Genomic DNA, 23,243 nt, shown 5'->3' on the forward strand with positions numbered 1-23,243 from the left:
GCACAAACGCGTTAGAAACGCGCTGGAAACGCGGCCTTTCGTTAATGTTGGGTATTTATTTCCATCGTGGTGCTTGTGTCTATGTGCACTTCGTGGCGTCGTGGTTAGCGCCGCGCGTTCGGAAGCGAGGGGTCCCTGGTTCGATTCCGCGCTACGGACACAACTTTCGGAATTTTTTTTTCATAGAACGCCGCAAGCGTTCTCCAGAAGCCGGAAGCTGGCTTCCGGAACCGGAAGCGGAACCGGAAACGGAAGCGGAACCGGAAGTGGAACCAGAAGCGGAAGTCGGCTTCCGGTTATACTATACGTATACATATATATGTATATATGGGTATACATACATATACGGACACACAACGCCATCTATTGAGCAATTCATAAAACTAGACGTGGCTACCTACTACGACGGGGACGAACGGGTGCCGCTATAAGGAGCTTCCCCCCTAAAAATTGCCCCTACCTCCCCGAAGGGAATCGTGAGGAAATGCGAATGCATTTCTTGCGCCGAGAGTACACGGCGTAGTAATTTTAATGGCGTAAATTAATGACGAGACGAGGATTTGTACCATAACCATGACGTTGAAGCTACTGCAGTGACGTCACCTCCAGCGAGAGGTGTAATGCTCGGGTTGGATTGTATTGCACTTCTTGCTAGGGGTACCGTTGCCGTCAGACATTCGCCTTCACCGACTTCTGTCATCGCCTTGAGAGGCGCCAGCCAGCGAACGGTCGAGAGAGAGGCGCGCGCTTCACTCCATTTATATATACGTGCGAGCGAGCGAACGGGAGAGTGGGCCGCAGGGAGGAGAGAGAGCGAACGGCGAGAGAAGGAGCGGCGAAGCACTGCACCTACCCTCTCCTACACTCTCTCCACACACGCGGCAGCTCCGCCGAGTTCCCGCGATGCGAGCGCCCTCACACGTCAGAGCGCGCTCCTCCTCTCCACTCACTCTCCGCTACTCCGCCCGCACCACAGTGCTCCGGTTGCTAGGGGCGAGGATAAGCGCGCGCCCGCAGCTGTTGCTATGGGAGAGAGTGTGAGAGCGGAGAGATAACACCTGCCGGCGCGCGGACACTGACAGACGCCTGACATGCCCCGACTAAGAAATGCATTCGCATTTAAAAAACTTCTTATCGCATCGAACACAGCATGTTATTTTAGATAGCACCCCTTCCGGGTCTGCAGCTGTCACCTCCGGTTTTCCCCAAGGGTCAGTAATGGGCCCATTGCTATTTTTGATCTTTCTTAATGACATTACAGCTAACATTGAATGTCACATTAAGCTCTTCGCTGTTTATTGCATTATTTATGAAGAAATTGTCAGTTACGAAGACAACTTATTATTAAACAGAGCACTCGACTTGGTGTACAATTGGTGTAAAGAATGGCAAATGTCAATTAACGCCACTAAATCTGTATGCATGTCCTTTACAACATAAAAGAAGCCCTAGCAATTTTCTTACGCTCTCGGTGGCACTTGCCTGAATAAAGTAAGTAACCACAAATACCTAGGTTTGATATTCACTTCGGACCTTTCTTGGAACTTACATATTCATAATATTACCTCCGTCACATTACGCAAACTTTTTTTTCTTAGACGATGTTTGCGCCTTGCACCGAAGCACACGAGACTACTAGCTTATACAACTGTTGTTCGCTCCGTCTTAGAATACGCTAACATCATCTGGTTTTCGCACACATGAACATATCAAAACTACAAAAGGTGCAAAGAAAAGCTGGGAGATTCATCTTTAACAACTACCGGCCCTATGACTCCCCTACAAACCTCTTAGCTGATGTAGGCCTTAAAACACTATCTGTTAGGGCCAGGCAAGCCCGTTTAACATTCATCTACCAACTAATACACGGCACTTATAAGATGGACCGAGCTAAGTACGTTACTTTGTCTACATCACGTCTATCGCGAAATAAGCAGCCATTTACACTAAGCCAGTACAGTGTTCGCAATGACACGTTCAAGTTTTCACTTTTCCGTCGTGCTATCAAAGAATGGAATGTCCTCAACTCAGACATAGGTTCCTCTCCGTCCCTTTCATCGTTGATCATCCTACTAGAAACATCAAACACAGAAGATGCCACTCAACACACCCACACATATTGACTGTAATACTTGTTCCTACGCTTGGAATTTCTGCATTTCCAGCCCCAAACTTGTCGCTTTTGTGCTATTATCTGTTAGCTGTATAACTTCTGTAATCTTACAAGGGTCATATATTCGCTATCTTTATGTAAGTTGTAGTAATACTATATTTGTTACTCAGAAATATTGGTATAGTAACCAAAAGTATTATAATTCAAATCGTCATTGGTGGTTTTTGCAGTAGTTAAGGAAGCTTTTCCCCTTTTCTTTTTTTTTCTTTTACTGTACCATGTACCTGCATGTTTCTTTTTGTAAAAATGTCACAGTTTCGCCCTAAGGGCGAAGCAATGAATGCGATAGCAACACAGCAATGTCATACGAAGTAAGGTGAGCGGCTTTGGTAGCAATATGAATTGTAGTAAACATGAGCTGATTAAGTAAGCAGGTGTGCTGCGGCGTAAGTAGACCGACATGAAGAGAGACTCGATGACCACGAGAAGGCGCGTGTGAAACGGTGGTGTTGATGAGAAGCGCTTACCGTGGGCAGCGCGTGCGAAGGGACACACCTGTAGTGCTGCACTTCCGATCTGGGCAGCATTGCATGTGTAGCGTGCGTTGGAAAATGTGGCCCGACTATTACTAACTGAATGAACAAGCGAGGTGTGAGCGCGCACAAACAAACATGAATAGATCACACTGAATGACTGCAGCCAACGACTGTCAAAACGCTGGCAGCGAGCGCATACGCCGTGCAGCGGGCGAAGGTACGTGTGGTCTATCGCTTCAACGGAAACTGAGCGGCGAATGCACGGCGCATAAAGGTCAGAGCCGTGTGGAGATAAGAGACGGTGCGCGCGAGCGAGCGACGAGCGCGGTTGTTGGCAGAGTAGAAGTGCGCCCCCCCCCCCCCCCCCCCTTGCGCTCCCTCCGGCGCTGGCTTCCCGCTTCCTTGCTTGCGCGTGGGTGATTGAGTGCGTTCGCTCTCCGTGATAGCGCGCGTCCCCGCACGCTTCCGCTCGGGCATACGGCGCGCGGCGAAGATTTTATCTATAGGGAACCTCACGGCGACGGGACGACGACGGCGACGGCAGAAATCCGGTTGAAGTGTCCATATAATTGCTATCGCAATAAAACTGTCTAATACAATACCCACCTGCTTTGGTCCTCACTGAGACAGGCAGTATCGCAAATAAATAATATGATTGCGTTCCAACGTCGTCCGTCTTCGTCCACAGCTGGCGCGTTCGTACGCTTGTGCTCTGTGAGGTGAAGAGGTTTTGCGCGCTATGAGACCAAGAGAGAGAGAGAGACGCACTCACAGAGCGGGTCTCCTGGAACGCGGGGTCGGCATTGGAACGCGGTGTCGGTGTTGCAAGCTGCGCTATGCAACGCGCAGTGATGGCTGTAAGTCCGAAACGCGCGTAAAGAAATTATCATCATCATGAGTAATAAGATGAAACGTTCGCGCGAACTTCCGGAAAATGCTTGGCTATGATCACCCAGCTTCGCTGTTTCAAGCGTTGCGCGGCCGAGTGCAAGGTTAAGCGCTTTTTTTTTCTATGTCCTTCCTCATGACGATGGTCATGGTATTTGCAGTTGCAAATTTTCCTTGGGGGTGTTCATGACTGTATTGCTTAAGTTATTTATTGGAAAGACCTTTAACCCCCAATGGAGCTCATGAAAGGGCTTTGGCTTCAGTTGGCTGCCCTTTCGGTGCATGTTACGATGTCGTACATCGACAGCTTCAGCGAATATCAGAAAAGACGGTCGTGGGGTTTTGTATTATTTTTTACTTATTGGAGAGCGGCGTGATCTGTGGCAACATTGAATTGTTTGCCGTGTATGTAGCAATAATACTTATGAACGGCGTCCACGATCGCCAGGCATTCTCGTTCAGTAATTGAAAATTTGATTGGATGTTTCCAGAGCTTTTTAGAGTAATATGCAATAGGATGTTCTTTTCGCTCATCGTCCTTGTGCTTCAAAAGGGCACCAATTCCTTCACTAGAAGCACCAGACTAGAGTGTACATGGCTTAGAAGCATTGAAGAATCGGAGTACCGGTTGTTCTTTAAGGTGATGCATTAGAAACTTGAACGCCTCCTCGCATTCGGTTGATCATTCGCAATTTACATCTTTTTGTAACAGACTGGTAAGCGGCAGTACCATGACGCTGAAATGAGGTATGTACTCTCGATAGATGTGGACAGTGCCCAAAAAGCGCCGTACCTCTTTTGTTCACGAAGGCCTTGGGAACTGAAGGATAATATCAAGGTTGTTATGCTTCGGCGACACCACGCCTGCAGAAACTCTGCCCGAAGTATTCAATACACCGTTGAAAAATGCCATTTCTTAGGCTTCAGCTTCATGGGTACTGCTTTCAAGGTCTATAGTAGCGCTTCGAGATGCGTTATGGGGTTCTAAAATATCTCTAAATACGAATAGTAGTTCAGTACGCGTTCGAGGCGGTGCTTTGTAATGACAAATTTCAAAGGTCTTTGAAACGATGCTGGTGCGTTTAAGCAAAAAGGCATGACCAACCATTCATACCTCGTCGTTATAAAAGCAGTCTTGTGAATGTCATTAGGCGCGCTATATAGCCTTAGGCAATGCCAAACTGTTTCTATTCAATTTCAGCAATCAGCCCTCTCGATTATTCAAAAACCTTTCGGGCCACCGCCACGTGGATTATCTATCACGTGACGTCACGAAAACTCCGAAAACTCCCCATGTGATTTGACAGGTACACACTTATTTTTCATGATTAAATCAACCAAATAAAAATGATCGTTACCGGTTTTACACCTTTTTACCATTAGCCCTCAGCTATTGGTCAAAAGATTTCGGGATGCACCCACTTCGCCTGTCTGTCACGCGACGTCACAAAATGTGGCCACGAAAACTGAACACGTCGAAAGGACGTTTACACATTAGAGATACATTATTATGCCAAACAAAACTGAATTCTTTTCGGTATAGCCATAAAATAAATTTATTTGCATGTAATAAAAATTTTTGCGTGGGAGGTTGTCGAGCTCTTTCGGTACGTTTATGACATTTCTCTACCAACAGTTCTTCACTGAGAATATCCTTTAGCAGCATTTTTAGCCTTTCGTTGTCCTCCGCCGCGATTTTCTACCAGCCATCGTAAGTGAAGTAAGAAAAAGTTGTCGCAGTTTCACCTGAACGGCGAAGCATCAATTGCGATAGCAAATTTGTAGAGAGCTATACGGAGTAATGATATTAGCTTTATCAGCTGTATAAACTTCGACATGCAGCAGCACCGGCAACACGCAGAACTGTTGTCGACGCCGTCGGCGTTTTGCCCGCGTTCGCTCAAAATGCGTGCGGCGTTGGTGACTGTTGCCGGAGCCTCTGATATAAATAGGCACTTGGTGCCGCAGCTAAACGTCGCCTCTCTTCCCTCCCCCTCCTCCACGGCCTCTCGAGCGTCGGAAGAAGGCGCGTTTGCTCTACATATATGGTGATTGTAAAGGAGGAAAGAGACGCCTACTTTTGCAGCCCTTAAGCGAGCACGGCGCAGAACGCGCATTTGTTCTCCGCCGTGCGTTCACTCCCCGTGAAAGCGCGCGCCCCTCGCGCCCTTTCACTCGCACATACAGCGTTCGGCGCGCGGCGACGATTTCATCTCCATTGACGTCATACGGAACCTCACGGCGACGGCGACGGCGACGACGACGCCGACGGCAGAAATCTGCTTTTGAGTGTCCATATAATTGCTATCGCAATAAAAAGCGGGGCAATCGCAGACCCTGGCACCACCCTCCTCACCTGGATATCTAATTTCACTGCGCTAGAACGGCCCCACCGAAACCTTCTCCACTGCCACCTGCTCCTCGCCTCTTGTCAGCCAATTCTATAAGAGAAACTTGCAAAGATAGGCACTGCTATTTGTTTTGATAGCAAACACAAGTGACCTTGTATAAACGAGGAGAACGTTGTATTGGTCGCTCCACACAACGCTGCCCGGTGCTTACGTCGGCGGTTACGTAAATTTGAGGTAATGAGATTACAATAAAAGCGGACTAGAATTATTTTACGTTATAGGGGTTCAAATGTATCGCATGCACCAACACCCTGATGTCACGTCCAAGCTAGAGAAGAACTGCCAACGGTTGTCTAATACATCATCGATGCGTGGCAATTGTTCACAGTCCGGCACTGTTATAGTGTTTAACTTGCGGTGCTAAACACATAGGCGAGTATAGCCTCCAGGTGGTCGAGGCCCACATGGAAGAAGGGTTCTTTAGGGATATCAATTGGTTGAAGCAAACCAGCAGGAGGCATAGCAAGCGTCTTCCCGCGCTGACACAGGTCGCAAGAAGCGACACAACGGCGCACAGAACAATAAATGCCGGGCCAGAAGAAGCGGCGCCGAAGGCGGTCGTAAGTACGAGTGATGCCCAAATGTCCAGCAGTAGGAGCGTCGCGAAATTGCTGAAGCAGGGCCAGTCGAAAGTGCTTTGGAACGACTAGGAGGAGCTCCGGGCCATCAGGATGAACGCTACGACGGTATAAATTTCCATCGCGCAAGGTGAACATCCGCATGGATGGGTCATTAGGCGAGGAGCGTAGGCGTTCCATAAGTGTTCGAAGAACAGGATCTTGGCGTTGCTCGTCGCTAATATGGAGAAAGCTGGAGAGGGACAGAATACTGATGTCCGAGTCTGCATCGGTGTCATCCGGTTGATCCACGGGATTGCGGGACAGGCAGTCGGAGTCCTGTATGCAGGCGCCCTAACTTATACACAATAGAAAAAGTATATTGTTGTAGGCGCAATGTCCAACGTGCAAGTCGTCCAGTTGGGTCTTTCAAAGTAGAGAGCCAGCAGAGGGCGTGATGATAGGTTACGACGCAGAAGCTCTGACCAAAAACGTACGGCCAAAATTTCGCGACCGCCCATACGAGCCCGAGACATTCCCTTTAAGTGATGAAGTAATTTCGCTCGGGCGTGAAAAGAATTAAGGCGGCTGGAGTAAGCGATGACACGGCCTTGGCCCCGTTGACATTGAGCTTTGCGTCTGGGAGCGAGCGGCCGGAGAAATCTGGTAGGTGCTCGTACGGCGCACCGAGGATAGAGATTGAATGCCCAAACTCGCTATTTCCTCCCACATGAACGCTTGTATAAGCGAGATAGTGGGCACGCTTTCCCGACAGTCGGAACGAACTGGATGCGGAGCCATGGCCTCAAGCTCACGGCGAACGATACGCGTTATATCTTCCGGTCCTGTCGGCTGAACGAACCGCGGCGGGTCTTCGCACGAAGATGTTGCGGCGGTATTGGGCAATATGTCGAAATTTTGAGGGAGGCGGCGGCCTTTCGCTTGTTCGAAGCGCCGGAACTCCTTTATAATTTCATCCACAGTGGCACAATCCTTACACATCAGGAGATTGAAGGCATCGTCTGCAATACCTATTAGTATGCGACCGATCTTGTCTCCCTCAGTCATGTTGTTAGCAGCCTTGCGGCAGAGAGCCAGCACATCATGTATATACACGACAGGATTCTGTGGACGTCTGAGCGTCGCATGCAAGTTATTTTTTTGCTGACAACTGACGACCGACAGGTCTGCCAAACAGGTCTCGAATTTTTTCTTTGCAGACTTCCCAGCTTGTTAGGTTAGCTTCATGCGTATCGTACCATTGCTTCGCAGTTCCTCTCAGATAAAAGATCAGGTTTGCTAGCATCATTGTTGGATCCCACCTGTTGTTGGCGCACAGTCGCTCAGTACATCGGAAGCCAGTCCTGGACATCGGCGTTGTCCGTGCCACAAAATGTCCCCGGCTCCCGCGGATGAATGAGGATGACCGTTGGCATGGACTGCTGAGGCATTGTCGGTTGTGTCGGTTGATCTTCCATTGTGACGGCAGGAAGATGACGTCCGCTGTGAAGTTCCGTGAATGTACCCCGCACCTTCCACCAAAATGTTGCAGGAAGAAAGCAGGCCCATGAGTGTAGAAGAATGTATATTTGTAAGCGATGTATGAGGCTTTCAGGCAACGGTCAGAGTCTTTGTCTTCCTCTCGTTAGTGTCCCCGTCTTCTTTCTCTTCACCGTAACAATATATATAATATATATATATATATATGTAAATATTGTGGCGTACCTAACTAGAAGGGTAATAGCGCTAGGCTGTCCTTCTTTGGTCTTTGAGTAAGTAATGATGTTGTCGATGACCACATTGGATAATGTGCCCAAGCAAGGTTTCAGAATGTCGGTCACAATCTCCTGAAACCACGCGGGGGAGTTTTTACAACCAAATGGTAGGTGGTTGTACTCAAACAAGTCGAATGGGGTTATGGACGCGGTGTACTTTTTCGTTTCTTCACTTAGTGAAATCTGCCAAAAGTCCTTTGCTGAAATGCATTCGTGAAAAACATTGGAGACTTGCGGTTTCGCCAATGATGTCGTCGATTCTCGGCATTGGATAATGTATCAATTCAGTTTGACAATTGAGTGCGCGGTAGTCTGTGCAGAGGCGGGACGTTTCGTCTGCTTTTGCTGCAATACTTATAGGAGAAGCAAATTGGGATAGAGAAGGCCGAATGATACCAGCGTCCAACATTTCTAGGAATTCCTTTTTCAGCCACCCCTTTTTATCTGTGGACATATTATAGGGGGCTCTACGAACCACTGTTTTATCTGTGAGCTCGAAAGGAGCGACATGTGACTTCCTCGCTGGAGGATATCTCCCCATGCATGTAAGCTCTGGGTACTTTATCTTTATGTCTTCCTGGTTGAAAATAAGCCTTGATACTTTAGTTTCTGCACCAGGATCTTCTGTTCCTATGTTGTCTTCGGCCATTACTTGGTCGTCCCAATAGAGGTTTATCTCAAGTTTCTTTTTGTCTGGACGAGGAGAAAAGAAACTCGTGGGCGACATTGGCAATTGCCAATATGTCACTGGTAATGCAATGTTCTTGGACTTCAATAGTCTGGGTTGTCCATTCGCTCTACAAAGTCACTGACCCATCGTAGGCTTGGACACGCAACGTTCTGCCAGATTGCAGACGACCGGCGTCCACTTGGCTCTTGTTGATAACTGAGACATAATCCCACTGTCAACGAGGGCCTTCACTGCCATCTACCTTATGGGGGGATATAGTAACAATGACGACACTAAATTCACGGTCTCACTGTAGCTCTTTTTCTGGGGCTTGTGATCCACGGTAGTGAGTTTACATGGAAGTAGTGTGCCGTAAACTGCAATAACTGGTCCTTCATCATCATCACAGCCATGACAGACGCTTCCTAGGGCTTCGTTCATGAAGCTATCTTCACACTCAGATGACGGCAACGATTCTAGATGTTCACTCAGCTCATGAGGATCAAGTTGTTCTGATCTACCGCCAGACCATCTTCTCCATGTAATTGTTGGCACTGACGTCTGTAGACAGCTTAGAAGGTCATCAAATGTTCTTGGGCCTTTGAGCTGAACTTGACTACTCATGTTGATAGACAACCCTTGCGTTACCAAAGCTGCAGGAGACGGTATACCTTCATTTCTGCAGAATACAATAGGCGCCCCTCAAAACAGTACTCAAGCAGAGAGCCACATGTATATCCGAACCATAGGGCAGCATCCCATCTTTCTAATGCGTTGCCTTAGAAAATTTCTAAAAAACTGCTTTTACAAAATAGCAGCGCATATGCAAAATCTTTTTGTCATTGAAGAGCCACATATTCTTGTCACAGGCATACTCGGAAACCATATCCAGAAGTGCGAACTTTGCGAGTCTCCTTCAAAAACATCTGGCTCTAATAGTAGTTCTTGTGGTGATTTCTCTTGATTAAGTGGTTCGGCCAATGTTCTGATTATTTCACTTTGTTGCATCATGTGCCTTTGAAGCTGCTCTATGACAGTAAGGACCAGGGCCCGAATTCACAAAAACATTGTGCGCTAGAATTTTTCGTAAGAAATAATTTTAGCCAATCCGGATGCGAGACATATCATTAGCGAACGCGGCCAGCCAATGGCAAAGTGAACTTACGAAAGAAAAGCTTTGTGAATCTGGCCCCAGGTTCACCTCCGGACAGGCGTTTCCTCTTTGAGAGTGCCACGGCGTATAGGTTCCAAAACTAGTTCCCTCAGTGTCTGGAGCTGTAGATTCACTGCCACCGGTCCTGTTCTCACCCGGGCTTGGCGGCTGATTGCAGCTTCTTGCAGCCCCACGTTGATCGGCGTGGTAGAACTAACTTCGCGAGGAAGGTACGTCACTGGTTCACCGTGCACTTGGTGTCGGGTGAAAACAAGAGACTCTGATCGTGGTCGACGAAACATGTTACCTGGATGTCTGGTCTTCAAAAGATGACGGCTGCGTCAAAATGTAGCGTACCTAACAAAACGGCTATAGAAAAAGACAATCTCTGTGAGGCTGATTTCGTCTGCCATTTAGTCTTACGCCTTCATGCCAATTCTCTTAGCCCATTTCTTCTTTCATCCATCCAGCGCAGACTGCTTCACGTACACACACACACACACACACACACACACACACACACACACACACACACACACACACACACACACACACACACACATATATATATATATATATATATATATATATTATTTATGTAAGCTGCCCATTCATCGTAACACCTTAGAATGCTCTAATAGTAGTACCGTACACACAAGAAAAATCTATCTTTTTGTAGTTATCATTACTAAAAATGTTTCCTTCTTCGCATTTAATTTTTACTCGAGGTGTCCTTATTGAAAATGCATATCTATGCTGTTCGTTCACGGAACCAATGAGAGGCCTTTTACAGTGTTGCTTCGCAAACATATGCGATGGTAGCAGTTCTTCCCTCTCATAATGGGTGTATTGTGTGATGTGTACGCCTGCTGACGCATGAGAGAAAATTGATGCATCCAGAACGTGTTCTACGATATATCATATTCACCGTTATCCCCGTGAGTCGCCGTCTCGGAAATAGCACTACGGCTCTCAGTTCCGCTTGGTACGCAAGTGAGAAACAGGTAGAGGGAAATGACACCGATCGCGCATCTATTTTACTTTTTAAGCGAAGCTTCATTGGCTCACAAGTTTCGGTGGCGTTGTTGTCACGAAAAAACTCACGTGAGGCGCATACCCGCATTGGATATGCGCGTATGAGCCAGGGACAAAAAAGAGAGAAAAGAGAGAAACCGCGCCGGCGCCAGATCACGTGAAACGCGCGACCAATCAGGGTCATCTGGTGCGTCGCGGGGAGGGAAAGGGAAGGAAACGTGGTTGGCGCGCACTCCGCCGGCCTTCTCTCACCTCAGATCACTTTCGGCGTCCGCATGGGAAAGCTTGCGTAGTGCGTTTCGCCGAGACGCAGGCTGCATTTGAGCAACGGTTACGCGAACTCGATCGGGAAAGGGCTCGTCGTAGACATGCCAACTCTAGCGTGAGGGCTTCCGAAGCCCAGGCGAAACGTCAGCGTCGTCTTTCCCTCCAGGAACCCCACAATGGTGGTGCATGCCTCGGCAACGCTAGCGCCTACTTCCCTGGTGCGACGGCCAGATTTCCAGGCGAGTTTCTCAACGGGAACTTCGGAGCCAGCTGCAGTGCATGTGACCGGTTGTGGTTCGATCACAACGTGGTACTCGTCAGTGCAATTCGCTCCGAGGAACACCGCAGAAACACACGACAAGCTTCGCTTACCCCCATTTCCTCGACAGGGAAGGGGCTGCTGAAATTTTTAAACTTCCTAACTAAAGTATACCTGCACACCAAGCATAAAATCTAGTCAAGCTATTGTGCTGAATTGCCCAAAGTGAGTGTGACTGTAACAAGAGGGAGCGAAGCACTGTTACTTTTCTGTCAGTTCATTGAGTGCGTCCTCGATCTGCTCTTTACGCTAATGCTGCCACGTTGACATATCCTGAAACTACCCTTCGGGTACAGACAGCTTTCATTGTCGAGGAGTGGTGTCAAGGATCTAATTACTCGAATTTAGACCCACAACAGCGTTTTACGTTTTCCATCAGCTTTTATTTTGTTGCATATTTTTGTGCTGAATTCGTATCTTGAATTCGAAGAGCGGCAGATGCCATTGCTCACTTAGTTCTTCTAAAAGCTTTCGACACATTTAACTTTAAGAGAGTGACGCCGCCATTACAGACCTGAGATGATTTACTGTGACAGCAGCCTGGCGACTGGCCGCTCGAGGCACTTTGCTTAGATTGGCGGATTTCTTTTACGCTCGGAAAAACACTTTGATGTAGCTCGTATTGAGCAGCAGATAGCTGTTGATGGAGTTTTTCTTGTTGCTCTGCAATTTTCTTATTGGCAATTTCTATCTAAATATATTATTTGAGAAGTTGATTAAATAATTAAAATAATTATTTGATTAGGCGGAATGCAAAAACTTTTCTGAGTGTCTCCAAGCGACGGCAAACAACATTACCTTTGTTCTGTCCATCTGTACACGTGACATTTCCATATTTTTAAATATTGCTGCAGGATAGGTGGGGCATCCTCTTAATGAGAATGCCCTATGACTACGTATGACTGCTGAGATTTATGACTATGACTGTATAGCGAGCACTTAAGAGATAGTTTAACTGCATTTAAGGAGTAATAAAATTATTTAGGATTAAATTATTTCAGCCTGAATAAGACTCCTTAAGAGAAATGAGAGATAAGCAAGCTTATTGAGGAATAATGAAATAATATTGTTATTATATTAACAATAAAAAAGCCGGCAGATCCCACGCCCTGTGGTAATCGATGTTATGCGAAGCAGTGTGCGGGGCCTACCAAGTTAACGAAATGACCATGATAGCACCAAGACGTAGGCGGCGCTTTCATTACCTACATGAGACGCATCTCATGATATTCATGTCATGAGTCCTCAGGAGTGCCTTTATCTACACCTAAGATACCTTAAGGCGAGAGCCTTAGTCATGCTCATGACTATGACTTCGACAATCAATCTTAAGCCCTTTCCTTCACTTAGTACCACATCCAAACCCATTACATTTGTTTGTGAGTGTTAAACTTTTTTCGCAGAGTCATTGTCATTTTTGCTTGTCATGGTCATGACAATCACTTCTACCATAATCATCTAGTGTTATCGTCGCTTAGTACCATGTCCAAACCCATTTCAGTGGTTTTTGAGTGTTAATCTTGTTATGCTGAGTCATTGTAATTTTTGCTCAGTCATGCTCATGACTATCACTTCTACTATCATTCTTTAATGTTTCCTTCACTCCGTACCCACGTCCGAACACATTTCAGTCCTTTTTGAGTGTTAATATTTTTTCGCTAGTTCATTGTCATTTTAGTCGGCTGTTTCATGACCGTCATGACACGCATGTCATGATATTTCTCTCATGACCACTCATTTATGTTCGCCATACACTCTTGTCATACTATGCCAATTTTGGTACCTACCAATTTAACGAAACGACCATGAGAGCACCTAGACGTAGGCGGTTGTTTCATGACCTACATGACACGCATGTCATGGCATTCATGTAATGACCTATCATTTATGTTCGTCATACCGTCTTCTAATACTATGCCAATTTTAGTACACACCAAGGTAACGATATGGCCATACAGAGACGTAGGTGGCCAGATAGATAGATAGATTGATAGATAGATAGAAAGATATTGTCAAAGTGGCAAATGTCCGCCAAGAAATGCTTCGCATATAAATTTCGAGGACGTTTAAGCTTCACCTTTAAGAGTGGAACGCGGTAACATTGAAAGATCCCTGACAGCTTGTCACGCTTCCCGGCAACTATAGCTTTCTTTTTTCTCGACCTTCGCCTCCGCGCGCCGCTGCCGAGGAGGCGAGCGCCATCTGGAGGGTGTTTCTGCAAGGAACATACAGGGGCGCGCCGCTGAATGAATGGTAGAAATGCTGGAAAATGTGTTTGTCTTTGAGTTTACACGTAACAGAATTCTGTTTTCTCTTTTATTGAAATTACAATCCGACGCTATCATTTATCTAGGTTGTGTTAAGCCTTAGGATTTTTAACACGAAAGTGTTTTATGCCGGGGTCCACCAAGACTTCACTGACGTATTTCCGTCACGGAAATACGTCATAGAACATAATACAAAGAAAGAAACCAGAAGAAAAAGTTCCACAAACATGCAAAATTTGGAAATCGAACCCACGACCTCTCGGTCCGCGACGATAGATCGCTGAGCATTTAACCCATTGCGCCACAAACGCATTTGCAGAGAGCTACACAGACGCGCCTTATATATCTAACACTCCTCCGTGTACCCGCGGTCTTGCTCGGGGCGGTGCCGCCGCCTACGAGCAGAAAAGAGAAGTACTGCATTATGACACTAACGCGCACCGACAGTGAACGCTTCGGTGGTCTCAGCACTACGACGCCTCGATGCCAGCATTCGAAGGGACGCTGGCATCAAGAAGCACTACCAACGCCACCTAGGTGGCGTTGGTAGTGGCGTTCACCGTACTCAGCACAGCGGAGCGTGGCCTCCGCAATTAGCTCTGAAAATGTTTCTGAAGTTGATCGCGGAGGCTGCAATTACGACGCGCTGTACGCGCTGATTTGACTCGGTGACGATTCAGTTACGTGCTTTGTCTTGCGCGTTGTATTAGTGTGTCAGTTACGTGCTTCGTCTTTCGCGTTGTGCTAGCGTGTGCAGCGTAGTGCAGCTTCCATATGCACGACGGTTGCTCATGGTCATCGACGTTGGTAGTCGTGATGGAGGAGACGTGCCACCAGGCGTCAGCGTGGGTGCATCAACGCCTAAGGGCGCTTTAGCCACAAAACACCAATAGACATTATATATCAATGTGCAATAAACATTACACTACTTCTGTGAAGACACGTTTCACTTTCGTGTTCTATACCGATTCCTATATAAGTGGGATCAACCACATTTTTTGGACACATTTTACTTGAGAAGTTCAATTAGTTCACTAAAGCCTCTGCGCCACCCGGAGGGCCGGCGTATTCGGGGTGGTTTGTGATGATTTTCTCGGACGCCGGCACCGACACTGTCGCCGACGCTGGATTTTTTGTGACATGGCGCCTTTAACATATTCTTGTTGTTGTTGTTTCTGCAAAACACAGTACATTAACCATGCCTGCCAAAGCCACATTGAGCTTGACTGGCAGAGCCTGACAAGCAACATACAAACTGTTGCAAAGACAGCTGCAATATATAAAAATGTCACAGTTTCGCCCGAACGGCGAAGCATCAATTGCGACAAAATTAGTACAGAGCTATAGGGAGTAAGGATAGTAGTTCTATCGGCTGTATAAACTTGAACACATTCGCTTACTAACTTAATTAACAAGCATGGTGTCAGCGCGCACAAGCAAACATGAATAGACCACAGTCGATGACCGCAGACAACCGTGTCAAAATTCTGGCGTGAGCAAGCGCGGCAGCAGCAGCGAACGAAGGTTCGTGCGGTCTAACGCTTCAACGGAAACTGAGCGGCGACAGCACAGCGCATAGAACGGTAGGAGATGTGGGCAGATTCCTTTCAAGATATGGTGCGTGCGACCGCCCGCAGCCGCGCAAAGTATAAGTACGCAGCTTGCTGAGAGTAGAAGCCGCAAACCCTCTCTCTCGCGCTGCCTTCCCGCTTTCCTTTATTCGCGTGCGAGGTTGAGACGCCAGTTCCCCTTGCGCCTGGTCGCAAGATAAGCAGTTGGTGCCGCAATACAACGTCGCCTCCCTCCCTCCCTTCTATCCCCCCACGGCCTTTCGCGCGACGGAAGACGTCGCGTTCGCTCTCCGTGAAAGCGTGCGTCGCTCGCGCGCTTTCACTCGCACATACAGCATACGGCAGGCGGCGACGATTTTATTGCCCTTGGACTTTATACGCAACCTCACGGCGACGGCAGAAATCCGCTAGCTTGGTGTGTCCATATAATTGTTGTCGCAATAAAAAAACAAGACATTAGTATGAGAATAAAACCGCATATATACATCGATACGCACATATAATACAATTTACATACATGTACATATATACAAATATATTCATATATTTACTATTGATGTCTTACAAATCGCATTTGGCTCGTACAGTTTTCACCGTACTGTGTAATTAGTTTTTATGGTACAATTAAAGGAAATGCATGATCATTATATAAAACGGATTAGGTTTAAAACTGAAAATGCTCCAATAATTTCGTCCAATAACAATTATTGCGACTAATTAAGTTCACCAATTTGGTCATTGTAACAGGTCACTTCCATACTTACAGCACATTGAGTCATCCTTGATGCAGTGAGCCGGGGTGTGCTCAACTCCGCCCCTAAATCCATGATTCTTTGCATGAGTGTAAGCTGAGTGACTGGAAATAATGCTTATACGCGTAATCTGACAATTCACACTAGGCAGTTTCTGGAGTATTTTTGTTGTCGGCTGTGTCCCCGCGTTCCGCGCTAACATTGTTCGCTGACTACCATCGAGCTAACTCAAGTCAGCGAGACACTCGGGGTCTCCTACATAGCACCCCAGCTTAGAAGTAATCGGTGCCATCAATAGGCGAGGATGATTTTATATATCGACCATCGTATTTAGCCCACCGTAACTCTCATATTCCTGCGACGCTGATTGGTCATCAAGGTTGTCTTATTTTACGCTTTACTGCGTGAGCTTCGTTAGAATGCTTTCAGTGGTCACACGTGTGCCACCATATACGAAAAATATGCACATTCATTGGAACTTTTGACCACTGGTACAACCATCCACAGGTCCCTCCTAACATCGACAGAACATCGACGTAGGTGGCTTCGTTAGGCAATGTCACTATTCTCTACTACTTTAGTCAGCTTAACTAAATAAAGTACAGGGTTGAAATTGTACAAAAAAAACTTTTTTTCGGTCGTAATTGCTCTTTGCATTGGCCGACTGCCTTCGCTAGTGACATGTTAAGCATTAGGATTGGCTGTAACTTCATCTTACGAACAATTGTAGCGTAAGAGCTTTTTGATGAACACTGGTCCATGCAGGTTTCCCCTCTTGGCGCGTAGAAAGAAATGAACAATGACACATTACCTGCTTGAAAGTGCATAGCAAAAAACACGCAACGCTACAACTAGAGTGTAGCCAACCATTCCAACAAGTTACCTTCGGCTTCAATTTTGTCACCCTGTCAGTGTGCGAGTTGCCGTGTGCCTGTGTGTACGTTTGTTTGCATAATCACGTAACGCTTGTTTTTTCCTCGCGGAAGGAAGCGAACACGTTACTCGTTGTTAGGGTAATGAACCTCACTTGTGCCAGCTATACGTTCCGTCTTCTCCACTTAGTCTCCTGTCTTCGGGAGAATTAGTGTGGCGCGGTCTTCGCTAATTCAATAGCAGGAATCGAGTTCATGCAGCTCGCGTTCAATATTGCAAACCGAACGAGAGCAGGTAATGGTCAAAGCGCGGCACTCGAGATTTTACTGGGTGCCAGAAATATAAGCAAAGGCAAAGGAGTGGTCCCTACAGGTGGCTTTCTTTATTCATTTAATATTCCCTTTCTCCAGGAAGTCCAGCGCACTAAAATAAAAAACTAACCGGCACAAAATTAAGGGGAAGAACGTGTAGACTACATTTCTTACGAAGCCATACGTTATACATTTTTATTTTTTTTTATTCAAGAAAATACTGCCAGTCTAAATGCCAGACTTTAGGCGGGGTTTCTCCTTCCTTCCGACGAGAAGGAAGGAGAGGAGGCGTCGTTTAGCTGTGGCACCAGATGCGCATTTATATAAAAAAAAGTCACACCATCTTCCCGTAGGGGAACCCTGAGTAGTATGCGAAGCAGCCATGGGGTAGACTCAAGTTCCCATTAGTTTTCAGTTCGTCGTTTCCGTTAGGTTGAGGTGCGTAGCTACCGTTATATTTACCGTGCGTTGCGGGAGGAGAATGAGAAGAGCGGAGCGCGCGCGCGCGCGCGTCATTATACCGCGAGCTACAGTGGTGCCCTCCCAGAGGAGTATGCAGCGCCTACCGTCGCGCCTCGAACCTAAGCTGCTTCGCATTATCGCGCGCGGAGCCGCAGGTGTTGCCATTCGTTGCGCAATCCTGAGAGGAGAGGAGTGTCGGAGAGGAGAGGGGGAATGCACGAGATGAGAGGAGATGAGACAATGAGAGGAGGGGGAGGAGGATGCGCATGCGCAGTAGGGGTGTGGACGCCGCACGGCGGATGGATAGATGTAGAGAGGGAGGGAGTGACATAGCCCCGACCATGAGCTGCTTCGCATGTAAAAAGTTGCAAGGCGAGAAGGTGGTAAAGACTTCCGACGCTGCTCGACGAGTGTCCCGTTCAGATCTCTTCGAAAACCTCCGAGCCGCCCCCAGAGGCACCGGCAACAGTCACCAACACCGCGCGCGTTCGGTACGAACGCGGGGAAAACGCCGACGGCGTCGACAACAGTTCTGCACGTTGCTGGTGCTGCTGCATGTCCAAGTTTTTACAGCTCATAAAACTACTATTCTTACCCGTATAGCTCTCTACTAATTTGCTATCGCAATTGATGCTTCGCCTTTAGGGTAAAACTGCGACATTTTTTTGAACGCGTCGCGTGCGTCTATTTCAGACAACACACAAACACAAAGAATTGCAAGCATGAAACTTTTTGAACCATTACTGGGAACTCGGTTTCTGTATGTCTCCGTTGTGTGTGGTCTCCCTACTTTTCTGCCACCAAGCCTCCAACCGCCTCTTACTAATCTCTACGGCGTACATGTTTACTTCCCCCTGCTATCCCTGAACCCAAGGGCTTCAAGGAAATCAGAGGAGCCTAGACTGGCAGCTGGGTAGATTGCTTCACATTTCAATAAAACATGTTCCATCGTTTCCCTTGCTTTGCCGCAGTAAGCCCATGCGCCTTCGTCCTTGGTGTACCTCGCTTTATAACTGCGCGTTCTAAGGCATCCTGATCTCGCTTCGAAAAGTAAGGAGCTTTCATTTGAGTTATAAAGTTGTAAATTGTTCCTTTCCTGATTTCGTTTTGTTTTTTTCTTTTGAGGGGGTTAGTCATAGCAGGTTTCTTTTTCGTTGCCGCTTATCAAGGTCTATGTCTTAAGGACCCAAACTATCAGATATGTTGCCGTCGCACATCACCTTATGCAACACCCAATGCCACTCTGGCAATTTGTGCGTGTTTCCCGAAAATGATTTAGGAGCCCTGATCCTGACTACAAGGTGGAAACAATGCCGGCTAAGTAGTTCACATGTGGCGCACGCCTTTTCATTTGCTATATACAAGATCCGGAACCGAAAGGTGTTACGCAAGCAGCAACAACATTTAACTATCGAAAGTAGCACCGGTCTGTGGCGTCACTATATGGTCAGCGGCACCAGGGACGGTAATGCCGCTGGTGCCCCCCTCCCCTCCCAATTTTCTCGTTTCAAGCAACGAAGCACAATTTTATCCTCGTGGGTTGCTTCAGCGTGGAGTTTCTTGTGTATCTAATGACTAGAAATGTTTATTTCTTTCTTGAAATGTCCAAGGAAACGAGTGCAGCCCACAACTCCCAATTCAGCCCGACATCACATCGACAGCGCATCAGTACGCGGTTATTTTGTATTGACATGCAGAAAAACAGGAGTCTGAATTTTTTATTAGTTATATAAAAGAACACTTCTCAAAAAATAAACAAAACAAATAGTTTTCACCAGACGAATGTAGAGTATAACATGATAAAAATAAAACTGCACATAAAACACAAGTTCTGAAAAATGAACATAACAAATGTTTTTTTTTTTTCAAGCGAAGCTTGTATCGCGTTACAGATTTCCGTGGCGGCGTAGTCATGAAAAAAGTCACGTGTTGCTATAACCTTTATTGGATATGCGCGTATGAGCAAGGGACAAGAAATAAAGTAGGAAAGAAAGAAAAAGCAGGTGTGCGGATTGCTGCGCTGGTGCCGGATCACGTGGCGCCCGCGACCAATCAGGGTCGTTTGGTGAGTCGCGGGGAGGGAAAGGGAAGGGGGTTGGTGCGCGCTATACCGGGCTTCCCTCTTCTCAGATCAGTTTCGGTGGCCGGATGGGAAGGCGCCGCATGGTGCGTTTCGCCGAGGAGCAAGCTGCGTTGAAGCAATGGCGCTGCGAACTCGCTCGGGAAAGGACTCGTCGTCGACGTGCAGATTCTAGCGTGAGGGCTTCCGAAGCCCAGTTGAAACGTCAGCGAAGAGCCGTGGACCCAGAGTTGCGGGAGCGCGATGTTGAGGCCAAACGTCAGCGAAGAACCGCCGATCCTGAGTTTAGGGCGAACGAAGAGGAACGCTTGCGACAGCGTCGTCTTGCTACAAGCTTCGCTTACCATCATTTCCTCGACCGAGGAAGGTCTCTGATTTCTTTAATTGTGAGTTTTCACGTATCAAAACTTCGACCTGATCATTAGGCATGCCATAGTGAGGGACACCGGATTAATTTTAACCAGCTGAGATTTTTTGACGTGCAGCCAACGCAAGATAGGCGGTATTGTATTTAGCCTCCATCGTAATGCGGCCGCCACGGCCGGGATTTGATCCTTCGACCTCGTGCTTAGCAGCGTAACGCCGAAGTCATAAACAAATCTAGGTATACTTTAGGCAAAGTAAAGAACATTGATGTCTTTCTACGGTACCGAGGTAGTTATTAATTTACCAGCTATTTCATGCTTGCTAGTTCCTGCGTACGGGCGGCTTGTCCGCTGTACATTATTCCCTGTTGTTCTCACTTTCCATATGCCCGCGGGTCCTTTTGTGTTGAAATTACCGGCAAAAGTAGATAGGGGTCACTGGTCAAACCAAAATCGTTTTCAGGGCACTGCGCAGCTAGCTACATAATCTTATACGAGCCTACGCGCCTTTTCACGGGACCCTCATAGATCCGAGCGTTTAAATACACGAAATAACCTTTGCAAAAAGAATTCAGAAACATGGCACACATAAGTAAAACTGCTTGCAAAGCTTGATATAATGTACCAGAGAACGGCAGTTTTGAGATAGTATGGTCTGCCACAACCTCGAATTTTATGTCGGTGAAACACGCGTTAGGCGTATAGTAAAACATTGTACTGCTCTAATGAATGGCGGCTGTTTAAACTCTTAGAGATAGTCCTAAAATAAAAATGAAATATATTTTAGACCATAACACGGGGCAGTGACGGTATAGAGGGTCAAATTTCTTACGCAGGGATATTGTTTCGTGCGGTGCTTGTTGGAGTAAAAATTCGGCAGTGCGAGCCAGAAATCTTTTGAGAAGTAAAGTGTGAGTCGGGTTTATTTGTTGAAGTTGCGCGTCCCCGTGGTGAAGTGAAGGACTCGATGTCGAAAAGCAATCAGAATCAACATCCACTTGGCTCTTATTTCTCGCCTCACCTCTGCAATCTTAGCCGCTGGTTGGTACAGAAACAATCCTTAAGCTTGTTAATGCAAGGTTGTTTCGACTTATGTCAAATCATTATTTCGGCTAGCCCATTAACACTACACTAATACGATCACATCAGCACTATCTAGTAGATATGAGAAGTAACCGAGCGCTAGAGGAAAACTAATGAAGACGAAGCGGACGAGCTCTACCATTGCCATTGCATGTATAATTAGAAAACCTAATTTAGGATCGCCTCCGCAAACTTGGAAAGCGACGGGTCGTAACTCGTATATACGTACGAAGAAGGTACGGACGCCAGTTCTATCCCGTATACAGAGATGTTGCAGGCGTGTTAGGCAATCGCATTCCATCCTGGTATAACTCCATCCTCGCCCTGTATGCCTTGTGAGGGTATTCAGGCTATATCGCCGCTGTTAAGTATATAGGGCTCATGCGGAGCAATTGTCGGCAGACTTGCGAGGCTATAGGTCCACCTTTATCAAGCGACATCTCTCCTCTAATATGATCTAATATGGCTGGCTGTTCTATATGTCTGGATGTAGTATTCGGAATTCGGCAGGTTACAGAATGCGAACATTGCTTGGTAAACGCAGGTTTATTACTATTGCAAGAATGTTAGGGGAAGGTGCGCAATGAGACGCACTTATATCGGTCCCAATGGCGAGAAATGAATCACGGAGGTACGCAACCCTCTTGTAAATTGATCACACACCAGTTCAGAAGCACTGGGTGAGTCATTTATGGATCGCTGTTATGGAGGAGGGTGGGATGCGCAGGTTGAAGTGGTGTGGCCCGGGACTGACGGCTGATGCGGTGAATTCTTCGGCCGAATTGTGTGGCAGTGGCGGTGGTGGTGCATAGCCGTGGCTCCATGTACCGCAGTAGAGTAGCCAGGGGGTATGCGGCCTTCCCTTTCTGTTAGTATGCGGCCTTCCGAGCTCCCAGTTCCCAGCGGCCTTCCTCGCTCTCCCTGTCCTCGGCCAAGTGAGTGCATCCCCCTCCTCCCGAAAAGAAATTTCTGGTCACGCCACTGACGTGTCGTGAGAGGCTCCGCGGGCTCTACTGCACCTGACAAGTGGCGCTTGGACATATTACCGGCAGCTTTTGCACAGCTGTAGCTCTACCTGAAGCAAGCAATGTTACTCCTTATTGTTTCATATGCATGTCTATTGACATGCGTGTATGCGCGTTCATCTTAACATCTGCATTGATTGACTCCTCAAAAGGAATGTTTGCAAGAAATCCATGTTAGACATATTCAATGTGCTTTTTGTTCTGATATTAAACGCAGCTGGACTGCACTTAGTAGTAAAATAGTGCGCTTTCGATATTGACACATGCTTGATAGTGTGACAAGGGGTTTCTCTTCGATGACGGTGGGCAAACTAAGAGGATGCATTCATGTTATTAGTTATACATTCCGTTATATTATGATTACACAGCCCACATTGGGCTTTATGGGTCACGCTAGCAAAAGACGTTAGTCTGATAAAAGCAAATACTCAAAGCGCGCAGCATTTTGTCCCTAGATTATAATGATAGCATGTTTGTTCGCTTAACAGATTTATTCATTTACATGAATTTCAAATGCTGCCATCAAGTACAGTATGTTTCCGCGTTCTCAATAAATTTATATTGTTGTGAATTAATCACCGGTAACTATAGGTGAACCGCAAATGTTCAGCTATAAAGAAACACACTGCCAAACGCGGCACAGCCACATAAAACTAAAGTACAAACAATATATACATACAATACGAACGTTTCTCATACACTGACATATAGATCGCAGAAAAAAGTATTG

This window comes from Dermacentor silvarum, chromosome 2 (assembly GCF_013339745.2).
Source record: "Dermacentor silvarum isolate Dsil-2018 chromosome 2, BIME_Dsil_1.4, whole genome shotgun sequence".
NCBI lineage: Eukaryota > Metazoa > Arthropoda > Arachnida > Ixodida > Ixodidae > Dermacentor > Dermacentor silvarum.